Below are 7750 nucleotides of genomic sequence, written 5' to 3'. Positions count from 1 at the left end.
TGATAATTGGCCGGGTCGGATTTGTCCTGCTTTTTGTAGACAGGACATACTTGGGCAATTTTCCACATTGCCGGGTAGATGCCAGTGTTGTAGCTGTACTGGAACAGATTGGCTAGGGGCGCAGCTAGTTCTGGAGCACAAGTCTTCAGTACTATTGCCGGAATGTTGTCAGGGCCCATAGCCTTTGCAGTGTCCAGTGTCTTCAGCCGTTTCTTGATATCACGTGGAGTGGATTGAATGGGCTGAAGACTGGCATCTGTGATGCTGGGGACCTAAGTAGGAGGCCGAGTTGGATCATCCACTCAGCACTTCTGGCTGAAGAGAGTTGCAAATGCTTCAGCCTTGTCTTTTGCACTCACGTGCTGTGCTCCACCATCATTGAGGATGGGGATATTTTTGGAGCCTCCTCCTCCTGTTAACTGTTTAATTGTCCACCACCACTCACGACTGGATGTGGTAAGAGTGTGGAGCTTTGACTTGTTCCGAAGGTTGTGAGATCGCTTAGCTCTTTCTATCGCATGTTGCTTCTGTTGTTGGGCATGCAGGTAGTCCAGTGTTGTAGCCTCACCAGGTTGCAACCTCATTTTTCGGTGTGCCTGGTGATTTTCCCGGCATGCTCTCCTGCACTCTTCGTTAAACCAGGGTTGATCTCCCGGCTTGATGGTAATGGTAGAGTGAGGGATATTCCGGGCCATGAGGTTACAGATTGTGGTTGACTACAATTCTGCTGCTGCTGATGGCCAACAGCGCCTCATGGATGCCCAGTTTTGAGTTGCCGGATCTGTTCGAAATCTGTCCCATTTAGCACGGTGGTAGTGCCACACAACACGGTGGAGGGTATCTTCAACATGATGACGGGGCTTCGTCTCCACAAGGAGTGTGCGGTGGTCACTTCCACCAATGTTGTCATGGACAGATGCATCTGCAACAGGTTGATTGGTGAGGACGAGTTCAAGTAGCTTTTTCCCTCTTGTTGGTTCCCTCACCACCTGTCACAGACCCAGTCTGGCAGCTATATCCGTTAGGATTCGGCCAGCTCAGTCAGTTGAGGTGCTACCGAGCCACTCTTGGTGATGGACTTGGAAGTCCCCCACCCAGAGGATATTTTGTGCCCTTGCCACTCTCAGACCTTCTTCCAATTGGTTTTCAACATGAAGGAGTACTGATTCATCAGCTGAGGGATGGTGTTAGGTGGTAATTAGCAGGAGGTTTCCTTGCCCATGTTTGAATTGATGCCATGAGACCTCATGGGGTCCTGAGTCAATGTTGCGGTCTCCCAGGGCTACTCCCTCCCGACTGTATACCACTGTGCCACCACCTCTGGTGGGTCTGTCCTGCCAGTGGGACAGGGCATACCCAGCGATGGTGATGGTGGTGTCTGGGACATTGGTTTTAAGGTAAAATTCGGTAATTATGACTATGTCAGGCTGTTGCTTGACTAGTCTGTGGGACAGCTCTCCCAATTTTGGCACAAGCCCCCAGATGTTGGTAAGGAGGACTTTGCAGGGTCGACAGGGCTGGGTTTGCCGTTGTTATTGTCGTTTCCGGTGCCGAAGTCGATGCCGGGTGGTCCAACCGGTTTTATTCTTATTCTTTTTTGTAGCAGTTGTTTACAGCTGAGTGGCTTGCTAGGCCATTTCAGAGGGCATTAAGAGTCAACCACATTGCTGTGGGTGTGGAGTCACATGTGGGCCAGACCAGGTAAGGACGGCAGATTTCTTTCCCTAAAGGACATTACTGAACCAGATGGGTTTTTGCGACAATCGACAATGGTATCATGGTCGCCATTACTAAGTCTAACATTTTAATTCCAGAATTAAATTTAAATTCCTCCAGCTGCCGTGGTGGGATTTGAACCCATATGCTTCAAAGCATTTGATCGAGTTTCATGGCTTCCAAATCTAGTGACATAACCACGACGCCACCGATATTTCATCGCAATGCTATATATTTCATTGCAAATTACTACGATATTGTTTAGTGCTATTCCATTCTGATGTCCTATTGCAATGCTAATGACTGTTATATTGAAAAATGATATTCCACTAAAATTTTCTATTGCATTGCAAATGACTGCGATATTATTAATTGGCATTCCATTGCCATGTCCTATTGCACTGCAAATGAATATTATATTGCAAATTGATGTTCCATCGCAATGCTCTATTTCATTACAAATGACTACGGTATTGTTAAGTGGTATTCCATTCTAATGTCCTATTGCATTGCTGATGACTGTTATATTGCAAAATAATATCCCATTGCAATGTTCTATTGCACTGCAAATGACTATTATATTGCTAAGTGATATTCCATTACAATGTGCTGTTGAATTGCAATGCTGATTTTATTGAAAAATCGATATTGCATTGTAATGTTCTCTTGCACTGTAAATGACTATTATGTTGCAAAGTGATATTCCACTGCTATGTTCCATTGCATTACAAATGACTACGATATTTTTAAGTGGTATTCCATTGTAATGTGCTATTTCATTGCTAATGACTGCTATACTTCAAAATGATATTCCATTGCAATGTTCTATTGCATTGCAAATGACTATATTATTCCAAAATGATATTCCATTGCAATGTGCTATTGCATTTTAAGTGACAATTATATTGCTAAGTGATATTCCATTGCAATATGCTACTGCATTGCAAATGACTACGATATATTAAGTTGTATTCCATTGTAATGTCCTATTCCATTGCTAATGACTGTTATATTGCAAAATGATATTCCATTGCAATGTTCTACTGCACTACAAATGACTTTATATTCAAAATTAATATTCCATTGCATTGTGCCATTGCTTTTCAAATGATTATTACATTGCTAAGTGATATTCCATTGCAATATGCTTTTGCATTGCAAATGACATTTAAATTGCAAAGAGATATACCATTGCAATGTTCTATTGCATTTCAAATGACGGTTAAATTGCAAAGCGATATTCCATTGCAGTAATCTATTGCATTGCAAATTACTATGATATTGCAAAGTGATATTCCATTGCTATGTCCTATTGCTTTTCAAATGACAGTTGTATTGCAAAATCTTATTACATTCCAATGTGCTATTGCATTGCAAATGACTATTATATAGCAAAGATATATTCCATCATAATATACTATTGCATTGCAAATGACGTTTATATTGCAAAGCAATATTCCATTACAATGTTCAATTGCATTGCAAATGACTACGATATATTAATGGCCCAGAAATTCGGGTCAGAGGCTTCCCGCGGGTGCAAGCCCCCGATGTGCACTTACCTTGTGTGCCGGCTGTTGAGCTGCGGGTCCCCATGGAATTCCGATCCTGGGCCTGGTCCAGCAGCCAGTGCGCAGGGCTTGCGTATCCCAGGGTCGCAGTTAGTTCGATGCATCCCCTGGGATCACGTGGGCCATGGGCAGCCAATCGGAGCAGGTAATGCTTCATTCATAATCTGACAGGAAGAACTGTCAAGACTTATAAATACTATGCCGCCAAAATAGCACTAAACATTCAAATACATTTTTAAAAAAACATCTCATTTTTTAAATAAACTATAAATTACATGAAATAACTATTTTAAACAATAATTTAAATTTTTGAAAAAAGTAATTTTATATTCTAACGGAGCTAAACATAAACTTACCTTCTGTTAAAGTATTTAAAAATAATAAACCTGTGGAAAAAGGTTGAATTATAATTTTTCATCACTTACCTTTTAAAAAGCAGGCCGTATGCCATTTTTACATTTTTAAATCCTGTAGGTTTTCGACCCAGGGAAAACGAGTAAAAAAACGTAAGTTTGATGCGCACGCGCAGCCTCCCCCGCGCACGCATTCGACCTCTGAACCCCTTCCTTCAGAGGAATGGAAGTGCCGGTTTCCCGCGCATGCTCAGTGCATGCAGGAAACTGGCACTTCCATCAGGCCTACGGGTGAGTACCCCGTGCGTACTCACTCGTGGAGACCCGAATTTCTGGGCCATTAAGTGGTATTCCATTGTAATGTCCTATTGCATTGCTAATGACTGTTATATTTCAAAATGATATTCCATTGCAATGTTCTATTGCATTGCAAATGACTATGATATTCCATTGCAATTTGCAATTGCATTTCAAATGACTATTACATTGCTAAGTGATATTCCATTGCAATGTGCTTTTACATTGCTAATGACTATTATATTGCAAAGAGAGATTCCATTGCAATGTTCTATTGCATTGCAAATGACGAATATATTACAAGGCGATATTCCATTGCAATGTGCTATTGCATTGCACATGACGATTATATTGCAAAGAGATATCCCATTACATTCTTCTATTGCATTGCATATGACTATCATAATGCAAAGAGATATTCTATTGCAATATTCTATTGCATTGCAAATGACTATTACATTGCAAAATGATATTCCATTGCTATATGCTATAGCATTGCAAATGATTACGATATTTTAAAGTGGTATTCCATTGTAATATTCTATTGCTTTGCTAATGATTGTTATATTGCAGTGTGATATTCAATTGCATTGTGCTTCAGCATTGTAAATGACTATTATATTGCAATGTGATATTCCATTGCAAGGTTCTACTGCATTGCAAATTACTATTATATTCCAAAATGATATTCCATTGCAATGTGACTATTATAAGAACATAAGAAGAACATAAGAAAAAGGAGCAGGAGTAGGCCAATCGGCCCCTCGAGCCTGCTCCGCCTTTCAATAAGATCATGGCTGATCTGATCCTAACCGCCAATCCACTATCACAGAAACATCTCCTGAATCTAACAGAATTAGACACACGAATTAGGATCCAGATCAGGCTACACAGCCCATGGGCCCGCTCCGCTACCCACAGGGCCATGACCGATCCGAACCTAGACTCATGTCCAAATTCCTGCCCGCTCCCCGTAACCCTTAATTCCCTTTGCTTCTAGGAAACTGTCTATTTCTGTTTTAAATTTATGTAATGATGTAGCTTCTACAGCTTTTTGGGGCAGCATATTCCATGGACTTACCACCCTCTGAGTGAAGTAGTTCCTCCTCATCTCAGTTTTGAAAGAGCAGCCCCTTATTCTAAGACTATGCCCCCTAGTTCTAGTTTCACCCATCATCGGGAACATCCTCCCCGCATCCACCCGATCCAACCCCGTCACAATCTTATATGTTTCAATAAGATCGCTTCTCATTCTTCTGAACTCCAATGAGTAGAGTCCCAATCTACTCAACCTCTCCTCATATGTCCATCCCCTCATCCCCGGGATTAACCGAGTGAACCTTCTTTGTACTGACTCGAGTGCAAGTATGTCCTTTCTTAAGTATGGACACCAAAACTGTACGCAGTATTCCAGGTGCGGTCTCACCAATACCTTGTACAACTGAAGCAATACCTCCCTATTTTTATATTCTATCCCCCTAGCAATGAAAGCCAACATTCCATTGGCCTTCTTAATCACTTGCTGTACCTGCATACTAACCTTTTGAGTTTCGTGCACCAGGACCCCCAGATCCCTTTGTACTTCAGTACTTTCAGTTTCTTGCCATTAAGATAATAACTTGCTCTACGATTTTTCCTGCCAAAGTGCAAAACCTCACAGTTTCCAGCATTGTATTCCATCTGCCAAATCTCTGCCCACTTACTTAGCCTGCCTATGTCCCCTTGCATGTTTTTAATATCCTCCTCACTCACTACTTTCACTCCCATCTTAGTATCATCTGCAAATTTTATATGTTACACTCGGTCCCCTCCTCCAAATCGTTATATTAGATTGTAAAGAGTTGGGGACCCAGCACTGGCCCCTGCAGAACACCACTAGTTACTGATTGCCAGTCTGAGAATGAACCATTTATCCCAACTCTCTGCCTTCTGTTAGATAGCCAATCCTCTATCCATGCCAGAATATTACCCCCAATCCCGTGATTTTTTATCTTAAGCAATAATCTTTTGTGTGGCACCTTGTCAAATGCCTTTTGGAAGACTAAATACACTACGTCCACTGGTTCCCCTTTATCCACCCTATACGTTACTTCCTCAAAGAACTCCAGCAAATTTGTCAAACATGACTTCCCCTTCGTAAAGCCATGCTGACTTTGTCCAATTAAATTATGATTATCCAAATGTCCAGTTACTGTCTCCTTAATAATGGACTCCAAAATGTTACCTACCACAGATGTTAGGCTAACCGGTCTATAAATTCCAGCCTTCTGTCTACTGCCCTTTTTAAATAAGGGTGTTACATTAGCAGTTTTCCAGTCTGCCGGAACCTTTGCCGAGTCCAGGGAGTTTTGGAAAATTATTACCAATGCATCCACAATCCCTACTGCCACTTCCCTCAAGACCCTAGGATGTAAGCCATCAGGTCCAGGTGATTTATCCGCCTTGAGTCCCATTATTTTACCGAGTACCACTTCCTTAGTGATTTTGATCGTGTTTAGCTCCTCCCCCCCTGTAGCCCCCTGTTTGTCCAGTGTTGGGATATTCTTAGTGTCTTCTACTGTAAAGACTGATATAAAATATTCATTCAGTGTTTTTGCCATCTCCATATTTCCCACCATTAATTTCCCGGTCTCATCCTCTAAGGGACCAACATTTACTTTAGCCACCCTTTTTCTTTTTATATAACTATAAAAACTCTTACTATCTGTTATTATATTTTTTGCTAATTTACTTTCATTATCTATATTCCCTTTCTTAATCCATCTTTTTGTTATTTCTTGCTGTCTTTTAAAGTTTTCCCAATCCTCTATCCTCCCACTAGATTTGGCTACCTTATATGCCCTTGTTTTTAGTCGAATACTATCCTTAATTTCTTTACTTAGCCACGGATGGCTGTCTTTTCTTTTACTCCCTTTTCTTCTCAGTGGAATATATATTTTTTGGAAGTTGTAAAATAACTCCTTAAATGTACACCACTGATCATGTATCGTCTTACCCTTTAATCTATTTTCCCAATCCACTCGACTCAACTCCGCTCTCATACCTTCATAATCTCCTTTATTCAAGCTTAGCACGCTTGTTTGAGATCCATCCTTTTCACCCTCTAATTGAATATGGAATTAAACCATGTTATGGTCACTCATTCCAAGGGGATCCTTTACTAGGACATTTTTTATTTAATCCTGTCTCGTTACACAGGACCAGATCTAAGGTTGCCTGCCCCCTGGTCGGTTCAGTTACATACTGCTCAAGAAACCCATCCCTAATATACTCAATGAACTCATCCTCAAGGCAGCCCTGCCCAATTTGATTTGTCCAATTAATATGATAGTTAAAATACCCCATAATTATAAATGCTCCCCTATTACAAGCCTCAACTATTTCCTGATTGATACTCCGTCCAACAGAGTTGCAAATGTTCGAAGGCCTATAGACTACGCCCACTAGTGTTTTTTTTCCCTTATTATTCCTTACCTCCACCCAAACTGTTTCATTATCCTGATCTTTTGACCCAATATCATTTCTGTGTATTACAGTGATTCCTTCCTTTATTAACATAGCCACCCCACCTCCCCTCCCTTCCTGCCTGTCCTTCCTGATCGTTAAATAACCTGGTATGTTTAGTTCCCAGGCATTGTCACCTGCAGCCATTTTTCTGTAATGGCCACAAGATCATACCCATATGTAATTATTTGTGCCATTAACTCGTCTATTTTGTTACGAATGCTACGTGCATTCAGATAGAGAACTTTCAAATATGTTTTGTGACACTTAGTTCCTGCTTTTGCCCTTTTTATTACCTTACCTTTTACT

The sequence above is a fragment of the Somniosus microcephalus genome, unplaced genomic scaffold, assembly GCF_052327205.1.
Source record: "Somniosus microcephalus isolate GS21.2 unplaced genomic scaffold, FLI_Smic_1.0 unresolved_chr5, whole genome shotgun sequence".
NCBI classification, from domain to species: Eukaryota; Metazoa; Chordata; class Chondrichthyes; order Squaliformes; family Somniosidae; genus Somniosus; species Somniosus microcephalus.
The sequence above is the reverse complement of the archived record's forward strand: the minus strand, read 5'-3'. Positions refer to the sequence as shown.